Source organism: Bubalus kerabau, chromosome 16 (assembly GCF_029407905.1).
Source record: "Bubalus kerabau isolate K-KA32 ecotype Philippines breed swamp buffalo chromosome 16, PCC_UOA_SB_1v2, whole genome shotgun sequence".
Lineage (NCBI taxonomy): Eukaryota > Metazoa > Chordata > Mammalia > Artiodactyla > Bovidae > Bubalus > Bubalus kerabau.
This window is the reverse complement of record NC_073639.1, coordinates 15714503-15736997: the sequence shown is the minus strand read 5'-3', so window position 1 is coordinate 15736997 and position 22495 is coordinate 15714503. Positions and strand designations below refer to the sequence as shown.

General features: G+C 40.0%; 1 protein-coding gene across 1 annotated transcript in view; it reads right to left on the bottom strand.

The window, feature by feature from the left end:
• Positions 1-22495, bottom strand: part of TTC29 (tetratricopeptide repeat domain 29) — a 341387-nt gene that overhangs the window by 23047 nt on the left and 295845 nt on the right. The gene's annotated exons all lie outside the window — the stretch shown is intronic.

Here is a 22495-nt window from a genome sequence, read left to right as displayed (position 1 = left end):
GAACACTGGAGTGGGTTGCCATTTCCTTCTCCAATGCATGAAAGTGAAAAGTGAAAGTGAAGTCACTCAGTCGTGTCTGACTCTTCGCGACCCCATGGACTGCAGCCCACCAGTATACACACTACTATATTTTAAATGGATAGTTACCAAGGACCTACTGTATAGCACACGGAACTCTGCTCAGTGTTATGTGGCAGCCTGGATGGGAGGGGAGTTTGGGGGAGAATGGATACATGTATATGTATGGCATAGTCCCTTCACTGTTCACCTGAAACCTTCACAACTTTGTTAATCAGCTATACACCAATACAAAATAAAAAGTTATATATATATATATATATATATATATATAACAGAAAGTGAGGATTACAGATCAGCATGACTAAAGAATGAAAGCTCCTTCCCAGATGAGAAGTTTATTGACGTTGGTGGGTATTGATGAGGGATCACCATAAAGCTCATGGAAGATTTGATAGCTTACTCTGCATGACATATATTTTTTTGTCTCTAGTAACTGGAAGTCTGATCAATTTTTAAAGGCCTCACGGACATGACTGAGTGACTTCACTTTCACTTTTCGCTTTCATGCATTGGAGAAGGACATGGCAACCCACTCCAGTGTTCTTGCCTGGAGAATCCCAGGGACGGGGGAGCCTGGTGGGCTGCTGTCTATGGGGTCACACAGAGTTGGACACGACTGAAGCGACTTAGGAGGAGACCTTGGAAAACTGAACTGGCTTGAAAATTAATGCTCATGAAGAAACTTACAGGTCTAATGGATGCATTCCCTCTGTCCACGTGTAGTCTCCAGACCCGACCTGTAGGTCTGAGCTGAAATTTGATCTAGTCCTACCTCTGATTGCAATCTTCACTTTTGCTTGTATGAAAAAGCTTTATGCCTTCCAACTAAGAATCAGGCTGGTGCCGATGCTGGTGGTAGAAGGTGGCAGAGAAGATAATGCCTGGGAGAAATCATGTAAGTATGTGGTATAGCCACATTCCAAGTGTGGATTTCTTATTTTTTATATAATTTTATTTATGTGTGTGTTTTTGGCTGTGCTGGCTCTTCATTGCTGGGTGGGCTTTTCTCTAGTTGCAGCCGTGGGGGGTACTCTTTGCTGCAGTGCTCAGGCTTCTCATTGTGGTGGCCCTTCTTGTTATGGAGCCGGGGCCCTGGGGCTCATGGGCTTCAGTAATTGCAGCACATGGGCTCAATAAGTTTCGATACCTGCTCTCTAGAGCACAGGCTCAATAGTTGTGGTGCATGGGCTTAGTTGCTCTGTGGCTTGTGGAATCGTCCTGGACCAGGGATCAAACCTGTGTCCTTTGCATTGGCAGGTGGATGCTTTACCACTGCACCACCCGGGAAGCCCTTTTATTGTTAAGGTAGCTATGCAACTGGAAATGAGAGAAGCAGGAGGAATGGGGGGAAAAAGTTAGAGGTCATGCTGGCTTGAATCACTTTTGTAGGAGGTGAGAATTACTTTCAGGTTTTCCTTTATTTCAAAGAATCTTTACTCTGTGTAGAAATATTTTCTGTTAGAGAAATTTCAAACCTTAGGTTATGATTCATTAGTGCATAATGAACTTAATTTAGTGGATTGTGCCCAGCAGAAAGAAAAATTTAAGAAAATGAAATAGAATAGAAATAATCAATTGGAACTCATTTTTGTGAGGACAAGGCTTGTTTCTCAAAGTTTGAGTTTTGCTTGTGTTTATATCTGTATGTTTATATTGGCTTACAGTGTCAAATGCATTTTTCTTTTAAATTAAAAAAAAATTTTTAAAGCATTTTTATTGAAGTATAGTTGACTTACAATGTTGTGTTAATTTCTGATGTACAGTAAAGTGACTCAGTAAAATTTATTTTTTATTGTGTATTTTAATCAAAAACATTTAAAAAACCATTGTTGTAAGTTCTACATCATGTCCTCCCTTCTCTGAGAACTCTTTCTGGGTTATTCCAGCCCCTAATGAGTTGTCAGTCCCTTTTCCCATTATAATTTATTTGTGCCAAGTATTCGATGCCTTTGTTATTATTGAGTTCTCATGTCTCTTCTGTGTAAATGAATTTCAGTTCAGTTCAGTTCAGTCACTCAGTCGTGTCTGACTCTTTGCAATCCCATGAACCGCAGCATGCCAGGCCTCCCTGTCCATCACCAACTCCCAGAGCTTACTCAAACCCATGTCTATTGAGTCGGTGATGCCATCCAACCATCTCATCCTCTGTCATCTCCTCCTCCTCCTGCCCTCAATCTTTCCCAGTATCAGGGTTTTTTCAAATGAATCAGCTGTCCGCATCAGATGGCCAAAGTATTGGAGTTTCAGCTTCAACATCAGTCCTTCCAATGAACACTCAGGACTGATCTCCTTTAGGCTGGACTGGTTGGATCTTCTTGCAGTCCAAGGGACTCTCAAGAGTCTTCTCCAACACCACAGTTCAAAAGCATCAATTCTTCGGTGCTCAGTTTTCTTTATAGTCCAACTCCCACATCCATACATGACCACTGGAAAAACCATAGCCTTGACTAGACGGACCTTTGTTGGCAAAGTAAATGAATTTAAACTTCTTCAAATGTTAGGCTTCTTTGTATACTTTGTAGTCTCTAAGGTGGCACTGTGCACATATTCATTGAAAGGTCTGATACTGAAGCTGAAGCTCCAATACTCTGGCCACCAGATGCTGGGAAGATTAAGGGCATGAGGAGACGGTATTGAGCAGATGATGAGATGGTTGGAGGGCATTGTTGACTCAATGGATATGAGTTTGAGTAAGCTCTGGGAGATAGTGAAGGACAGGGAAGCCTGGTGTGCTGCAGTTCACGGGGTTGCAAAGCATCGGACATGACTTAGCGACTGAACAACAACAACTGTACCCATGATGCCTAATTAGCAAAAGTCAGTGGCTAATTATGTATTTAATGAGAGCAAGTCAGATCTCAGCTCATATGCCACTTTTTCAAATATTTAAATTTATTTATTTGGCCACACCAGGTCTTAGCTGCAACACATAGAATCTGCATGCATTTAGGCATGCAAACTCTTTAGTTGTCATTTGGGGTCTAGTTCCTTGACCAGAGATCAAGTCCAGGCCCCCTGCATTGAAAGTGCAGAGTCTTTGCCACTGGACCATCAGAGAAGTCCCTTCAGGAATGCGTTTCTTAAAGCTTTTGCCTGCCTTTGCTCTAAGCTAAATCCTGTCCCTGTTACGCCTCTCATAGCACTTTGTCATGCCTTCATAACACTTATTGGAGTTGGCATATAACTATTTGTGTGACTTGGTAAATTGTTTCCTCCACCAGAGTGTCAGCTTCATCAAAATGGACCAGATCTGTTGAGCTTACTTGTACCGAGCACAGTACTTGGCAAGTGACGGTCACTCCGTAAGTATTTGTTGACTGATTGATTGATGGGCTCAATGAATTAAAGAGTGGCCAGTAGTTCTGGCAGAGATAGCAGGCCCATCCTTACCTGTTATTAGGAAGGTGTTTTGTGAATGAATATGGGATGAGAAGGGAAGTCTCAGATCCAGTGATCTGAGAAAATTAAAACTTAGTATGGTGACGTTGTATATTTTCTTCAATTATGCTATCAGTACTTTAATTTGGTCTGCCTGTTCCTGGCTATAGAAGTGGGTTGGTGAAAGAAACAGCTGTGTGAATGACATCTCTGCAGTCTTTGAACAACTGCTATGGAGGACATGGATTCTATTGTATGACATTCAGTTTTTGACATGTATAAGAAATCTCGCTTAGAACTTATAAGCTGCTCCTCCTTCTTGATAGACTGATAGTCTTTTTATTAGATAAATGAGAACTGTTACCCCTATGATTTCCCTCCTTGCCTTGCCTTATAATATAGACCTAAGATTTGGGTTAAAATATAGGTTTTTTCAGTATGTGTATTTTGGGAATATATATTTATTCTCTCTTTCTCTATCCTTCTACAGCTTGCTTTTTTGTGGTTTGTCTTCTTATTTATGTATGTATGTATTCATTCATTCATGTGTAATTATGTGCTTTCTTGTTTAATTGTCCTTATGTTAGCATACTGTAGAGGAAATGGTATCAACTTTGTTGTTGGGTAAACCTGGATTCAAATTCTGACCAAATTTGACTTGTAAAACTTCCTAGTTATGTGATTCTGGAAAAGAAACCTCTCTGTGTCTTACTCTTCTCGTCTGTAAAGTGATGCTGATACTTTTTTTAAAAAATTGTTTTAATTATTATCTGATTATTAGCACAGAGCTCAGCACATTTTAGGTACTCAGGAAACATTACTTCTCTCTCTTTCCATTTATGGTGTATAAACTCAAATCCTTTCTGGAGGAGGTAAGTAAGATCTGTGATAACCAGAGAGTTTAACATGTTAATGTTATATTTTCTTTTCTTTCTTTTCTTTTTTTTTTTTTTTGAGAACTTGGGAAAATAATCTCGTTTCTCTCAATTACTTTATCTTCAAAATGCAGAAACTAATAATTTTTATATATCACCTCAGAGAATTATTTGTTAATAATATTGATGTGTACATTATTTGAAGATGCACATATGTTTTCTCAAGGATAATCTTGAAAAGAACAGAAAGAGGTAACTTGATATGTTGAAGTGTCACTTCTGGTTTCAATAATCAAGTTTTTTTGTTAATCATATAAAATGCAGTTTTAAAAAAACTAGTGTTTTAGGTGGAAGTTCATCTTATTTTTTAAAATTAATTTATTTTTTAATTGAAGGATAATTGCTTTATAGAATTTTGTTGTTTTCTGTCAAACCTCAACATAAATTAGCCATAGGTATATGTATATCCCATCCCTTTTGAACCTCCCTTCCATCTTCCTCCCCGTCCCACCCTCTACGTTAATAGAGCCCCTGTTTGAGTTTTCTGAGCCATACAGCAAATTTTCGTTGGCTATCTATTTTACATATGGTAATGTAAGTTTCCATGTTACTCTTTCCATACATTTCACCCTCTCCTCCCCTCTCCCCATGTCCATAAGTCTATTCTCTATGTCTGTTTCTCCATTGCTGCCCTGTAAATAAATTCTTCAGTACCATTTTTCTAGATTTCATATATATGGATTAGAATATGATATTTATCTTTCTCTCTCTGACTTACTTCACTCTGTATAATAGGTTCTAGGTTCATCCACTTCATTAGAACTGACTCAAATGCATTCCTTTTTATGGCTGAGTAATACTCCATTGTATATATGTAACACAACTTCCTTAACCATTTTTTTTGTTGATGGACATCTAGGTTGCTTCCATGTTCTAGCTATTGTAAATAGTGCTGCAATGAACAATAGGATACATGTGTCTTTTTCAATTTTGGTTTCCTCAGGGTATATGCCTAGGAGTGGGATTGCTGGGTCATATGGTGATTTTATTCCTAATTTTTTAAGGAATCTCCATACCATCTTCCATAGTGGCTGTATCAATTTACATTCCCACCAACAGTGCAAGAGCATTCCCTTTTCTCCACACCCTCTCCAGTATTTATTGTTTTTAGTCTTTTTTATGATGGACATTCTGACGGATGTGAGGTGATATCTCATTGTAGTTTTGATTTTCCTTTCTCTAATAATGAGCGATGTTGAGGATCTTTTCATGTGTTTGTTAGCCTTTTATATGTCTTCTTTGGAGAAATGTCTGCTTAGGTTGTTTTCCCACTTTTTGATTGGGTTGTTTGTTTTTCTGGCATTGAGCTGTATGAGCTGCTTCTATATTTTGGAAATTACTCCTCTGTCAGTTGTTTCATTTGCTATTATTTTCTCCTATTCTGAAGGCTGTCTTTTCACCTTCTTATAGTTTCCTTTGCTGTGTAAAAGTTTTTAAGTTTAATCAGGTCCCACTTGTTTGTTTCATTTTTATTTCCGTTACTCTAGGAGGTGGGTCATAGAGGATCTTGCTTTGATTTATGTCATCAAGTGTTCTGCCTATGTTTTCCTCTAAGAGTTTTATAGTTTCTGGTCTTACATTTAGGTCTGTAATCCATTTTGAGTTTATCTTTGTGTATGGTGTTAGGAAGTGTTCTAATTTCATTCTTTTACATGGAGCTGTACAGTTTTCCCAGTACCATTTATTGAAGAGGCTGTCTTTGCCCCATTGTATATTCTTGCCTCCTTTGTCAAAAATAAGATACCTGTAGGTGCATGGTTTATTTCTGGGCTTTCTGTCTTGTTCTATTGGTTTATATTTCTGTCTTTGTGCCAGTACCATACTGTCTTGATAACTGCAGCTTTGTAGTATAACCTTAAAGTCAGGAAGGTTGATTTCTCCAGCTTCATTCTTCTTTTTCAAGACTGCTTTGGTTATTTGGGATCTTTTGTGTTTCCATATGAATTGTGAAATTTTTTTGTTCTAGTTATGTGAAAAATGCCATTGGTTATTTGACAGGGATCACATTGAATCTGTAGGTTGTGTTTGGTATTATAGTCATTTTCACAATATTGATTCTTCCTACCCAGGAACATGGAATATCTCTCCATCTGTTTATATCATTTTTTATTTCTTTCACTAGTGTCTTATAATTTTCTGTGTACTGTTATGTAAGTTTATTCCTAGATATTTAATTCTTTTTGTTGCAATGATGAATGGGATTGATTCCATAATTTCTCTTTCTGATTTTTCATTGTTAGTATTTAGAAATGCAAGTGATTTCTGTGTATTGATTTTGTATCCTGCAACTTTGCTAAATTCACTGATTAGCTCTAGTAATTTTCTGAAACTATCTTTAGGGTTTTCTATGTACAGTATCATGTCATCTGCAAACAAATGAGAGCTTTACTTCTTTTCCAATCTCAATTCCTTTTATTTCTTTTTCTTCTCTGATTGCTATAGCTAGGACTTCCAGAATTATGTTGAATAATAGTGGTGAAAGTGGACACCTTTGTCTTGTTCCTGATCTTTGGGGGAATGCTTTCAGTTTTTCACTATTGAGAATAATGTTTGCTGTAGGCTTATCATATATGGCCTTTACTGTGTTGAGGTAGGTTCCTTCTATGCCCATTTTTTGAAGAGTTTTAATCATAAATTGGTGCTGAATTTTGTCAAAGGTTTTTTCTGCATCTATAGAGATTATCATATGGTTTTTATCTTTCAGTTTGTTAATATGGTATATCACATTGGTTGATTTGCATATATTGAAGAATCCTTGCATTCCTGGAATAAATCCACCTCGATCATGGTATATGAGCTTTTTGATGTGTTGTTGAATTCTGTTTGCTAAAATTTTGTTGAGGATTTTGCATCTATGTTCATCAGTGACATTGGCCTGTAGATTTCTTTTTTTGTGTGTTATCTTTGGTATCAGGGTGATGGTGGCTTTGTAGAATGAGTTTGGAAGTGTTCCTTCCTCTGCAATTTTTTGAAAGAGTTTTAGAAGGATAGGCATTAGCTCTTCTTTAAATGGTTGATAGAATTCTTCTGTGAAGCCATCTGATCCTGGGCTTTTGATTTTTGGGAGATTTTTGATTATAGCTTCAATTTCAGTGCTTGTAATCTGGTTGTTCATAATTTCTATTTCTTCCTGGTTCAGTCTTGGAAGATTGAACTTTTCAAAGAATCTGTCCATTTCTTGCAGGTTATCCATTTTATTGCCATATAGTTGTTCATAATAGTCTCTTATAATCCTTTGTATTTCTGCATTGTCTGTTAACTTCTCCTTTTTCATTTCTAATTTTGTTGATTTGATTCTTCTCTCTTTTTCTCTTGATGAGTCTGGCTAAAGGTTTGTCAATTTTGTTTATCTTCTCAAAGAACCAGCTTTTAGTTTTATTAGTCTTCATTATTATCTCTTTAATTTCTTTTTCATTTATTTCTGCTCTGATCTTTATGATTTCTTTCCTTCTACTAATTTTGGGGTTTCTTTTGGTTCTTTTTCCAGTTGTTTTAGATGTAAAGTTAGGTTGTTTATTCAGTGGTTTTCTTGTTTCTTGAGGTAGCATTGTATTGCTATAAACTTCCCTCTTAGAACTGCTTTTGCTGCATTCCATAGGTTTTGACTTGTCATGTTTTTATTGTCATTTTTTTCTAGAAATTTTTTGATTTCCCTTTTGATTTTTTCAGTAACCTCTTGGTTATTTAGAAACATACTGTTTAATCTCCATATGTTTGTGTTTTTTTACAGTTTATTTCTTGTAATTGATATCTAGTCTCGTAGCATTGTGGTCAAAGAAGATGCTTGAAATGATTTCAATTTTCTTAAATTTACTGAGGTTTGATTTGTGACCCAAGATGTGGTCTATCCTGGAGAATGTTCCATGTGCATTTGAAAAGATGGTGTATTTTTCTGCATTTGGATCGAATGTCCTGAAGGTATCAATGAGGTTCATCTCATCTAATATATCATTTAAGACTTGTGTTTCCTTATTAATTTTCTGTTTTTATGATGTGTCCATTGGTGTGAGTGGGGTGTTAAAGTCTCCTGCTATTATTGTGTTGCTGTCAATTTCTCCTTTTATGTCTCTTAGTGTTTGTCTTATGTATCGAGGTGCTCCTATGTTGGATGCATAGACACTTACAATTGTTATGTTTTCCTCTTGGATTGATCCCTTGATCATTATGTAGTGTCCTTCCTTATCTCTTGTAATATTCTTTATTTTAAGGTCTATTTTGTCTGATATGAGGATTGCTACTCCAGCTTTCTTTTGCTTCCTATTTGCATGGAATATATTTTTCCATCCTATCAATTTCAGTCTATATGTGTCTTTAGGTCTGAAGTGGGTTTCTTGTAGATAACATATATATGGGTCTTGTTTTTGTATCCATTCAGCCAATCTGTGTCTTTTGATTGGAGCATTTAATTGTTTACATTTAAAGTAATTATTGATATATATGTTCCTATTTCCATTTTCTTAATTGTTTGGGGTTTGATTTTGTAGGTCTTTTTCTTCTCTTGTGTTTCTTGACTGTATAAGTCTCTTTAACATTTATTGTAAAGCTGGTTTGGTGGTACTGAATTCTTTTAACTTTTGCTTGTCTTAAAGCTTTTTATTTCTTCATCAATTTTGAATGAGATCCTTGCCAGGTACAATAATCTTGGTTGTAGATTTTTCCCTTTCAGTATTTTGAATATATCCTGCCATTCCCTTTTGGCTTGCATAGATTCTGCTGAAAGATCAGCTGTTAAATGTATGGGGTTTCCCTTGTATGTTACTTGTTGCTTTTCCCTTGCTGCTTTTAACATTCTTTCTTTGTGTTTAATCTTTGCTAGTTTGATAAGTATGTGTCTTGGCATGTTTCTTTTTGGGTTTATCCTGTGTGGGATTCTTTGTGCCTCTTGGACTTGATTGACTATTTTCTTTTCCATATTGGGGAAATTTTCAACTATAATTTCTTCAAAAATTTTCTCATAGTCTTTCTTTTTCTCTTCTTCTGCTGCTGCTGCTAAGTTGTTTCAGTCATGTCTGACTCTGTGCAACCCCATAGACGGCAGCCCACCAGGCTCCCCCATCCATGGGATTTTCCAGGCAAGAGTACTGGAGTGGGTTGCCATTGCCTTCTCTGCTTCTTCTTCTGGGACCCCTATAATTCAAATAGTGTGTTTGATATTGTCCCAAGGGTATCTGAGACTGTCCTCAGTTCTTTTCATTCTTTTTACTTTATTCTGCTCTTCAGAAGTTATTTCCAACATTTTATCTTACAGCTCACTGATTTATTCTTCTGCTTTAGATATTCTACTATTGATTCCTTCTAGACTATTTTTAATTTCAATAATTGTGTTATCTGTATATATTTATTCTTTTATTTTTCTTGGGCTTTGTTAATTGATTCTTGCATTTTCTCCGTTCTGTTTTCAAGATTTTGGATCATCTTTACTATCATTATTCTTAATTCTTTTTCAGGTAGTTTGCCTATTTCCTCTTCATTTATTTGGGCTTCTATGTTTCTAGTTTGTTCCTTCGTTTGTGTAGTAATTCTCTGCCCCCCCCCCCTTTTTTTAACTTATTGTGTTTGAGGTCTCCTTTGGAGACCTTTGGACTGGTTGGATCTCCTTGCAGTTCAAGGGACTCTCAAGAGTCTTCTCCAACACCACAGTTCAAAAGTGTTAATTCTTTGGCACTCAGCTTTCTTTAGTGCAACTCTCACATCCATACATGACTACTGGAAAAACCATGGCCTTGACTAGATGGGGCTTTGTTGGTAAACTAATGTCTCTGCTACTTAATATGCTGTCTATGTTGGTCATAAGTTTCCTTCCAAGGAGTAAGCATCTTTTAATTTCATGGCTGCAATCATCTGCAGTGATTTTGGAGCCCCCCAAAATAAAGTCTGCCGCTTTTTCCACTGTTTCCCCATCTATTTGACCTGAAGTGATGGGACCAGATGCCATGATCTTAGTTTTCTGAATGTTGAGCTTTAAGCCAACTTCTTCACTCTCTTCTTTCACTTTCATCAAGATATTATTTAGTTCTTCTTTGCTTTCTGCCATTAGGGTGGTGTCATCTGCATATCTGAGGTTATTGATATTTCTTCCGGCAATCTTGATTCCAGCTTGGGCTGCTTCCAGCCCAGCGTTTCTCATGATGTACTCTGCATATAAGTTAAATAAGCAGAGTGACAATATACAGCCTTAATATACTCCTTTTCCTATTTGGAACCATCTGTTGTTCCATGTCCAGTTCTGACTATTGCTTCCTGACCTGCATACAGATTTCTCAGGAGGCAGGTCAGGTGGTCTGGTATTCCCATCTCTTTCAGAATTTTCCACAATTTGTTGTGATCCACACAGTCAAAGGCTTTGGCATAGTCAATAAAGCAGAAATAGATGTTTTTTTGAACTCTCTTGCTTCTTCAGTGATCCGGTGGATGTTGGCCATTTGATCTCTGGTTCCTCTGCTTTTTCTAAAACCAGCTTGAACATCTGGAAGTTCACAGTTCACATATTGTCAAAGCCTGGCTTGGAGAATTTTTAGCATTACTTTTCTAGTGTGTGAGATGAGTGCAATTGTGTGGTAGTTTGAGCATTCTTTGGTATTGCTTTTCTTAGGGATTGGAATGAAAACTGACCTTTTCCAGTCCTGTGGCCACTGCTGAGTTTTCCAAATTTGCTGGCATATTGAGTGCAGCACTTTCACAGCATCATATTTCAGGATTTGAAATAGCTCAACTGGAATTCCATCACCTCCATTATCTTTGTTTGTAGTGATGCTTCCTAAGGCCCACTTGACTTCATATTCCAGAATGTCTGGCTCTAGGTGAGTGATCACACCATCCTGATTATCTGGGTTGTGAAGATCTTTTTGGTATAGATCTTCTGTGTATTCTTGCCACCTCTTCTTAATATCTTCTGCTTCTGTTAGGTGCATACCATTTCTGTCCTTTACTGAGCCCATGTTTGCATGAAATGATCCCTTGGTATGTCTAACTTTCTTGAAGTGATCTCTAGTCTTTCCCATTCTATTTTTTCCCTCTATTTCTTTGCACTGATCACTGAAGAAGGCTTTCTAATCTCTCCTTGCTATTCTTTTGAACTCTGCATTCAGATGCTTATATCTTTCCTTTTCTCCTTTGCTTTTCATTTCTCTTCTTTTCACAGTTATTTGTAAGTCTTCCTCAGACAGCCATTTTGCTTTTTTGCATTTCTTTTTCTTGGGGATGGTCTTGATCCCTGTCTCCTGTACAATGTCATGAACCTCCATCCATAGTTCATCAGGCACTCTGTCTATCAGATCTAGTCCCTTGACTCTATTTGTCACTTCCACTGTATAATCATAAGGGATTCGATTTAGATCATACCTGAATGGTTTAGTGGTTTTCCCTACTTTCTTCAACTTAAGTCTGAATTTGGCAATAAGGAGTTCATGATCTGAGCCACAGTCAGCTCCTGGTATAGTTTTCACTGACTGTATAGTGTTTCTCCATGTTTGGCTGCAAAAAATATAACCAATCTGATTTCGGTGTTGACCATCAGGTGATGTCCATGTGTAGAGTCTTCTCTTGTATTGTTGGAAGAGGGTGTTTGCTATGACTATTGTGTTCTCTTGGGAAAACTCTATTAGCCTTTGCCCTGCTTCATTCCATATTCCAAGGCCAAATTTACCTGTTACTCCAGGTGTTTCTTGACTTCCTACTTTTGCATTCCAGTCCCCTATAATGAAAAGGACATCTTTTTTGGGTGTTAGTTCTAAAAGGTCTTGTAGGTCTTCATAGAACCATTCAACTTGAGCTTTTTCAACATTACTGGTCAGGGCATAGACTTGGAGTACTGTGACATTGAATGTTTCGCCTTGGAAACGAACAGAGATTATTGTGTAGTTTTTGAGATTGCATCCAAATACTGCATTTTGGACTCTTTTGTTGACCATGATGGCTACTCCATTTCTTCTAAGGGATTCTTGCCCACTGTAGTAGATATAATGGTCTTCTGTATTAAATTCACCCATTCCAGTCCTTTTTAATTTGCTTATTCCTAAAATGTTGATGTTCACTCTTGCTGTCTCCTGTTTGACCACTTCAAATTTGCCTTGATTCATGGACCTAACATTCCATGTTCTTATGTAATATTGCTCTTTACAGCATTGGACCTTGTTCCCATCATCAGTCACATCTACAACTGGGTGTTGTTTTTGCTTTGGCTCTGTCTCTTCATTCTTCCTGGAGTTATTTCTCCACTCTTCTCCAGTAGCATATTGGGCACCTACTGACCTGGGGAGTTCATCTTTCAGTGTCCTATCTTTTTGCTTTTTCATACTATCCATGGGGTTTTCAAGGCAAGAATACTGAAGTGGTTTGCCATTCCCTTCTCCAGTGGACCACGTTTTGTCAGAACTCTTCACCATGACCCATCCATCTTGGATGGCCCTACCCAACATGGTTTTATTGAGTTAGACAAGGCTGGGTTAGTTGTGATTAGACTGGTTAGTTTTCTGTGATTGTGGTTTTCAGTCTGTCTGCCCTCTGATGGAGAAGGATAAGAGGCTTATGGAAGCTTCCTGATGGGAGAGACCAACTGAGGGGGAAACTGGGTCTTGTTCTGATGGGTGGGGCCATGCTCAATAAATTTTTAATCCAATTTTCTGTTGATGGGTGGAGCTGTGTTCCCTCCCTGCATTTCATTTTAGTTCAGTTCAGTTGCTCAGTCGTGTCTGACTCTTTGCGACCCCATGAATTGCAGCATGCCAGGCCTCCCTATCCATCACCAACACCTGGAGTTCACTCAAACTAACATCCATCGAGTTGGTGATGCCATCCAGCCATCTCATCCTCTGTCATCCCCTTCTCCTCCTGCCCCCAATCCCTCCCAGCATCAGGGTCTTTTCCAATGAGTCAGCTCTTCGCATGAGATGGCCAAAGTATTGGAGTTTCAACTTTAGCATCAGTCCTTCCAATGAACACCCAGGACCGATCTCCTTTAGAATGGACTGGTTGGATCTCCTTGCAGTCCAAGGGACTCTGAAGAGTCTTCTCCAACACCACAGTTCAAAAGCATCAATTCTTTGGTGCTCAGCTTTCTTCACAGTCCAACTCTCACATCCATATATGACCACTGGAAAAACCATAGCCTTGACTAGCTGGATCTTTGTTGGCAAGGTAATATCTCTGCTTTTCAATATGCTGTCTAGGTTGGTATTTACCTGGGGCCAAACTATGGTGGAGCTAATGAAGATAATGGTGACCTCCTTCAAAAGATCATTATGAAAAGTAGCATTCATATGTACTACTACACTCAGTGCCCCCAACCCTGCAGCAGGCCACCACCAACACCAGTGCTGGAGACTCCTGGACACTCACAGGCAAGTCTGAGTCAGTCTCTTGTGTGGACACAAGCAAAATCAAAACAGCCCAACAAAAATAAAGTGCAGTAAATTGACCTGGTGAAAAAAGGAAATAAAAAAATTATATCTACCAGTTAAGAACAAAACTAACTAAAAACAAACTGGAAAACAAAATGAAAGCAAGTTGCCAGGTGGGGAATAAAGCAATGAAAACAAAACTAACAAATATGTTGAGCAGAAAGGAAAGAGATGAAAGAATAGATATGCAAAGTTAAATAGAGGTAGATAAAGATTTCTATACATTAAAGATTAACTGCAAGGGGAAAAGAACAGTAGGAAAAGCAAACAAAGGAATAAATATAGAAAAAAATGGTTGGTTTAAAAAAATTAAAATTAAAAAAAAGAGAAAAGAAAAAGGAAGAGGAAAGAAAAAACAAAAAAGAGGAAAACTCCACAGAACTGCAAAAGCCCAACACAGAGGCAGAGGTTTATAACAACAATAAAAAATGTGACTGAGGAAAACAAAAGCTCAAAAGCTTAATTAGATTTCATAGTGCCAATGGAGGAGGGGGCGGGGGGGCGGGGGGGTGGGGAATGGGGAAAAAAAAGAAAAAGAAAAACAATCCCAAAGAATCTACAGAACAAGTCAAAACATAAGAATAATAAATGTTTTTCTTGGGTCACTGTTGTCAGAGTCCTTTCCCTCGCTGGAAGTCATAGTCCATCTCACCTCCCTAGAATGCCCTTGACACCGTGCTGGTCTCTGGACCTGCTGTGGGGGCAGCTCAGATTCTAATCTGGTCCTGTTGCTACTGCTGCTGCTAAGTCAGTTCGGCTGTTTCAGACTCTGTGAGACCTCATAGACAGCAGCCCACCAGGCTCCCCCGTCCCTGGGATTCTCCAGGCAAGAATACTGGAGTGGGTTGCCATTTCCTTACTAATGCATGAAACTGAAAAGTGAAAGTGAAGTTGCTCAGTCATGTCCAACCCTCAGCGACCCCATGGACTGCAGCCCACCAGGCTCCTCCTTCCTGGGATTTTCCAGGCAAGAGTACTGGAGTGGGGTGCCATTGCCTTTTCCTAATCTGGTCCTACTCCTGTGTTTTCTTGCCTCCAATGTCCACGGCTATTGGAACTAGTGCGTTTTCTTTTGTGGGAGCTCTCAGTGCCCTTACATATATTCCATAGACACAGAGTCTGCCTAGTTGGTCATGTGGATTTAATCTGTAGCTTGTACAGCTGGTGGGAGGTTTTGGGTCTTATTCCTTAGCCACACTGACCCTGGGTTTCAACTGTGGTTTTATTTCCACCTCTGCATGTGGGTCGTCCATATGGGGTTTGCTCTTAGGCTGCCCTGGAGGGCTTGGATTTGCCCCAGTGAGGGCCACGTGTGGAGGTGGTGCAGCTGCTTGGGTCACAGGGGTTCTGGTACTCACAGGGGTTCTGATAACACCAGGTACTCAGGGGAGTTGGCAGCTAGGGCAGCAGGAAATATAGTGCTCTAGAAGGGTATGGCAACCAGTATTGGCCAATACACTCCAGTATTCTTGCCTGGAGAACCCCCTTGACAGAGAAGCCTGGCAGGCCACAGTCCACAGGGTCACAAAGAGTTGGATATACTGAAGCAACCCTGCATGCATAGACACAAAACTTTTTTTTTGCCTATGGCAGCTCTGCTCCAGTGAGGGTTGACTGTGAAGGTGGCACAGCTGCTTGGCTTGTGGGGACCCTGGCAGTGCCAAGTGTGCAGGGACACAGACTGCCTCCATCACAGGAGTTATGGCCCGATCAGAGTCTTTTTTCAAGGCTCTTGTAGCTGGCGATCAGAAGGCCCCTTTGGCCAGTCTTTCTCTGTAGCTTCAACCATTCAGGCACTTAGAGGGCTCTCTTGCCTGGGGTCCTACTCTGTAGATTGGCACGTCAAGGCACTTAAAGGGGCACCCTGGGTGGGGCACCTCTGTAGTTCAGTGTGTCAGGCAATTGATGGGCCAGCCTCTTTATTGTTTAGCTCCAGATTCTGGCATGTGGGGAGAGAGAGGCTATGGTGCTGGCTGTACCCCTTACACGTGACTCAGCTGTATCACCTTGCTTCCATGGCTGCCTGGCTTTCCTCCACAGGCATTTCCCACCAATCTTCTCCCTAAGATCCCCTCCATCCGTCTCTCTGCAGTCAACAGCAGCCCTCGCCCTGGGATTGCTCCCCAATTCCTAAACTCTAACTTCCAGCTGCTGCACCTTCTAGGAGACCTACGTCCCTATCCAGGGTATGCATGGCAGTGGCAAGGACTGTCTGATTCTCATTCCATTTTGGCTGCCACAGATTAGCTGTTGCACTCTCAGCCTTAAATGTTTCTCCTCTGACTTGGACAGTTGCCCCACTGTGGGGATCAGACCCCTGCTTCAGTTCCCCCTCCTGCCGAGGGCAGGTCCAGTCCTACTAACACTCATGTTTTTCCTCCTAGTTCCTTCATCCTACTGAGTTTTGCATGCTTCTATATATTCTTTTCTGCTGGTCAGGTCCTCCTGTCTGCTCTCAGCTGGTGTTCTGCATGCACTTCTGTGTCTGAAGGTGTATTCCTGATGTATCTGTGGAGAGAGAGGTACTCCATGTCCGCCAACTCCTCATTCATCTTGTTCTCTCCATATTATGTTTTTTGAGAAAATTAAAGGTAAATCACATTCTACCACTCTAGAGGTGGATGTAAGTATTGGCTTAAGTACTAAAACACTAGGATTTTTATTTGTTTATTTGGCTATGCCATACAGCATGTGGGATCCTAGTTCCCTGACCAGGGATGGAATCTGAGTTCCCTGCAGTGGAAGCATGGAGTCGTAACCACTGGGCCACTAGAGAAGTCCCCAATGCTAGGATTTAAATAGCAGCCCAGCAGAACTGGTGAGGCAACCACACAGGCTTCTAGCAAAACCAGGTATCAGAAAGAAGCTGAATGCCTGGAATCTAGGAGGTCAATAACCAGGGAATAAGAAACTAGTTTGGATGTTCCAGCTAGGCAGGAGTTCAACATGCAAAGAATGAAGACAACTTAAAATATGATACCATCAACATATGCAGAGAATGGAAATGAATAGAGTGTTTTTCTCTAGTTTCTTTTATACTTTTGGGGCTTTATACATGAACTTATGGTTGAAGGTACATTCTGGGAGTAACTACCCTTTAGGGAATTCTGTGGTTATATTTATGGTTTGAGTTCAATATGAGATCCTCTTTTCTCCATTACATGATTTTTTTTAAAAACCAAGATTCCTGGGATTACTATATTAATGAATAAATTGAACATTGAAATCATTAGTTTAACAAACTTTGTTTCAGATATTTTGAGAGATGCTGAGGATAAAAGACATATTGTACCTTTGAAAAGTTCATGCATCTAGGGAGAGAGAGACACCTGAAGAAAATGATGAGCAAATGGTGAGAGTGGTTAAGTCCCATGTGCTTTGGCAGGAGGGAAGCTGGGACAGCAACTACATTTCATCAGACAGTGCTTTAAGGGACTTAAGGGACTGTCCTGGTGGTCCAGTGGTTAAGACTCTGGGTGTGCACTGCAGGGGGCGCAGGCTTGGTATCTGATCAGGGAACTTAGAGAAGATTGCATGTGCCATAGCTGATTCATGTTGTTGTACAGCAGAAACTAACACAACATTGTAAAGCAATTATACTCCAATTAAAAAATAAAAATACATAAAAACTGTGAATCACTATATTGTACATCTATACTTATATAATATTGTACATCAACTATACTTTTATAAAAATATAAAACAGGTTCAGTTCAATTCAGTTCAGTTCAGTCACTCAGTCGTGTCCGACTCTTTGCAACCCCATGAATCACAGCACGACAGGCCTCCCTGTCCATCACCAACTCCTGGAGGTCACTCAAACTCACGTCCATCGAGTCGCGGATGCCATCCAGCCATCTCATCATCTGTCGTCACCTTCTCCTCCTGCCCCCAATCCCTCCCAGCATCAGAGTCTTTTCCAATGAGTCAACTCTTCACATGAGGTGGCCAAAGTATTGGAGTTTCAGCTTTAGCATCATTCCTTCCAAAGAACACCCAGGGCTGATCTCCTTTAGAATGGACTGGTTGGATCTCCTTGCAGTCCAAGGGACTCTCAAGAGTCTTCTCCAACACCACAGTTCAAAAGCATCAATTCTTTGGCACTCAGCTTTCTTCACAGTTCAACTCTCACATCCATACATGACCACTGGAAAAACCATAGCCTTGACTAGACAGATCTTTGTTGGCAAAGTAATATATCTGCTTTTGAATATGCTATCTAGGTTGGTCATAACTTTCCTTCCAAGGAGTAAGTGTCTTTTAATTTCATGGCTGCAATCACCATCTACAGTGATTTTGGAGCCCCCAAATTAAAATCTGACACTGTTTCCATTGTTTCCCCATCTATTTGCCATGAAGTGATGGGACCAGATGCCATGATCTTAATTTTCTGAATGTTGAGCTTTAAGCCAACTTTTTCACTCTCCACTTTCACTTTCATCAAGAGGCTTTTTGGTTCTTCTTCACTTTCTGCCATAAGGGTGGTGTCATCTGCATATCTGAGGTTACTGATATTTCTCCCGGCAATCTTGATTCCAGCTTGTGCTTCTTCCAGCCCAGCGTTTCTCATGATGTACTCTGCATAGAAGTTAAATAAGCAGGGTGACAATGTACAGCCTTGACGTACTCCTTTTCATATTTGGAACCAGTCTGTTGTTCCATGTCCAGTTCTAACTGTTGCTTCCTGACCTGCATATAGGTTTCTCAAGAGGCAGGTCAGGTGGTCTGGTATTCCCATCTCTTTCAGAATTTTCCACAGTTTACTGTGATCCCCACAATCAAAGGCTTTGGCATAGTCAATAAAGCAGAAACAGATGTTTTTCTGGAACTCTCTCCCTTTTTCCAGGATCCAACGGATGTTGGCAATTTGATCTCTGGTTCCTCTTCCTTTTCTAAAACCAGCTTGAACATCTGGAAGTTCATGGTTCACATATTGCTGAAGCCTGGCTTGGAGAATTTTGAGCATTACTTTACTAGTGTGTGAGATGAGTGCAATTGTGTGGTAGTTTGAGCATTCTTTGGCATTGCCTTTCTTTGGGATTGGAATAAAAACTGACCTTTTGCAGTCCTGCGACCACTGCTGAGTTTTCCAAATTTGCTGGCATATTGAGTGCAGCACTTTCACAGCATCATCTTTCAGGTTACTTTTGTACAAATGTATAAATTTACTAGAAATCGAGGACCTGTATACTGACAATGGGTGAATTATATATAAATCACATCTCAATAAAGTTATTAACAGTGAAAGATAGAAAAAAAGAAAAAAGATCCCACATGCCCAATGGCGTGGTCAAAACAAAAAGAAAGAAAGAATAGATAGTGATTTATACCAGCCCTCTCCGTCACCTCTGCAACTCACACCTTGAACTAACACAGGCAGAATGAAGAATTTCTTCTCTTTGGGGCCTATTTTGGCTCACATGAAATGATATTATTTGTTAAGGTCAAGTAGAGAAATGAGATAACCATCATGGAGGTTCAAAAAAACTTCCATTTCACCACTTTGCCTGCCTTTGTCATTTCAACTAACATACATTTTGATACATACATTTGCTCAAGAATTTTAGCTTTATCCACATTTACTGTCTTGGCTCAGGGAAAATAATACTCCATCAACTACCCCTTGAGTGAAAATAGATAATTTCATTTTGGTTTCTAGATAGCAGAATAGTAGACGTAGAAAAGATTTTCCTGTCTTTATTTTATAAAAACGATGTGATTTTATTTTTAAATCAATGCAGTTTTGAGAAATTTAGTAGGTCACCTACTGGACAGAGTTTCTTTTCCTTTCTTTGTGGGACAGGATGATTACATTTTCTATGCTACTGCTTCAAAGGCATTTCGCTTTTATTATTTGCAAAACATGTCAGTTCAATATTTGGGGGAAATGTTTTGGGGAAAGAAGCAGTCACTCCATGCTTTAACAGCTATGGACTTGAAGAGTGGTGGTTTTTTGAGATGAGAAGCACATACTGCCAATACATTTAAGAAAATGCCAGCTTGTTAGCATCAGTTCTCTATTATAAATCTATTTTTATTCACTTTTAACATATGATAATCTGGCCACTCTGTAATAATCTGAGCCCCGCATTCCCCAGCAGCTGGGAGCTGGTTTTGGCCGCCTTGACTGCCCTTCAGGACTTGGCTGGAAGCCAGGCCACAAGGAAAGGCCGTGTGGAAGTCTGGTGAAGAGAATTAGTTAAGCTTTTAATTAACTCACTCTTTCCTGTTGCAGAGATGTACAGAGACTCAAATCTTCAGTTACCTTTCAAATGCTCAACAAGCCCATTTATTGAAGTAAGCGGTAACAGTTTACTGAGCCTGAAGTATTAGAGAGCAGAGGTATGCTGTTCTTGTTCAGTCGCTGAGTCGTGTCCAGTTATTTGTGATCCCATAGACTGCAGCACACCAGGCTTCCCTGTCCTGCACTATCTCCTGGAGTTTGCTCAAACTCATGCCCACTGAGTCAGTGATGCCATCCAGCCATCTCATCCTCTGTTTCTGCTTCTCCTCCTGCCCTCAATCTTTCCCAGCATCAGGGTCTTTTCCAGTGAGTCAGCTCTTCACATCAGGTGGCCAAAGTATTGGAGCTTCAGCTTCAGCATCAGTCCTTCCAATATTCAGGGGTGATTTCCTTTAAGATTGACTGGTTTGATCTCTTTGCAGAAGGAACTCTCAAGGGTCTCTCTAGCACCACAATAGCAAGGCTTTAAAGAGGAACCTGCAAGAATTTGTATAGAGATGAGAATAGAGACCTAGGAACCTGCAAGAATTTGTAGAGAGATGAGAGATCTGAGGCACCTCAAGGAGTTGGGAGCTCTGTTCCAGTTAGCATAGCCACCCTTCTAGGCATAGGAAGCAGATGTGGCATTCATCAAAGTAATATGACATTTGAATACATTCAACTTACATATTTGTATGCAGGTCAGGAAGCAACAGTTAGAACTGGACATGGAACAACAGACTGGTTCCAAATAGGAAAAGGAGTTCGTCAAGGCTGTATATTATCACCCTGCTTATTTAACTTCAATGCAGAGTACATCATGAGAAACGCTGGGCTGGAAGAAGCACAAGCTGGAATCAAGATTGCTGGGAGAAATATCGATAACCTCAGATATGCAGATGACACCACCCTTATGGCAGAAAGTGAAGAGGAACTCAAAAGCCTCTTGATGAAAGTGAAAGTGGAGAGTGAAAAAGTTGGCTTAAAGCTCAACATTCAGAAAACAAAGATCATGGCATCTGGTCCCATCACTTCATGGGAAAGAGATGGGGAAACAGTGGAAACAGTGTCAGACTTTATTTTTCTGGGCTTCAAAATCACTACAGATGGTGACTGCAGCCATGAAATTAAAAGACGCTTACTCTTTGGAAGGAAAGTTATGACCAACCTAGATAGCATGTTCAAAAGCAGAGACATTACTTTGCCAACAAAGGTTCATCTAGTCAAGGCTATGGTTTTTCCTGTGGTCATGTATGGATGTGAGAGTTGGACTGTGAAGAAAGCTGAGTGCCAAAGAATTGATGCTTTTGAACTGTGGTGTTGGAGAAGACTCTTGAGAGTCCCTTGGACTGCAAGGAGATCCAACCAGTCCATTCTGAAGGAGATCAGCCCTGGGATTGCTTTGGAAGGAATGATGCTGAAGCTGAAACTCCAGTACTTTGGCCACCTCATGTGAAGAGTTGACTCATTGGAAAAGACTGATGCTGGGAGGGATTGGGGGCAGGAGGAGAAGGGGACGACAGAGGATGAGATGGCTGGATGGCATCACTGACTCGATGGACGTGAGTCTCAGTGAACTCCGGGAGTTGGTGATGGACAGGGAGGCCTGGCGTGCTGCGATTCATGGGGTCACAAAGAGTCGGACACGACTGAGCGACTGATCTGATCTGATCTGATCTGAACCTGGGTTTATCCAGACATTGTTTATTTATACCTGTGGACTATTGCCCTGGCAGGTTCCTCAGTCTGGACATATTATCTATATAAAGCTCCTTTTAAATCCTCCAATTCTTATAGATTACAAATTTTGAGTGGTCATATACTCAGGTGGCCCCTGTCTCTGAAGTCAACTTTTACATTTTTAATAATAAGAACTGTTTCTTGTTCTCACATAATAGGCAAAGTCCTGAGAAATGGCATTCTAAAGTTGATTCATCCAAAGTGTCATTGACATAGATATAGTACCCTGTGTAAAATAGATAGCTGGTGGGAAGTTACTATTTAGCATAAGGAGCTTAGCTCAGTGCTCTCTCTGTGATGACCTAGGGTGCGATGGGGTTGTGGGAGGGAGGCTCAAGAAGGAGGGGATATATGTATACATAATAGCTGATTCATGTTGTGGTACAGCAGAAACTAACACATTGTAAAGCAATTATCCTCCAACTAATATATATAAAGTTGGTTCATCTAATGTGAAAGCAAAATGTTATGCCTACTGCTTAGTGCATTGTCAGGCACCATCTACAGAGTAGAATTGGTCATTTGCCCCTCAGGCTCATTAATGCACGCAGCCCAGCCCTAGCAGTGGGTAGGAAAGGCGGGATTAAGACTCAGCAGCCAAGACTTTTGTATTCTGTTGGGAGGTTGGGGAAGAAGCTGAGAAGCAAAAGTGTGTGTTATAAAGATAATTTGATCTCTATTGTCTGGGAGGTTTAGTAGATATTACATATGATATAAGGGATGATAAAAGTTGACTTCCC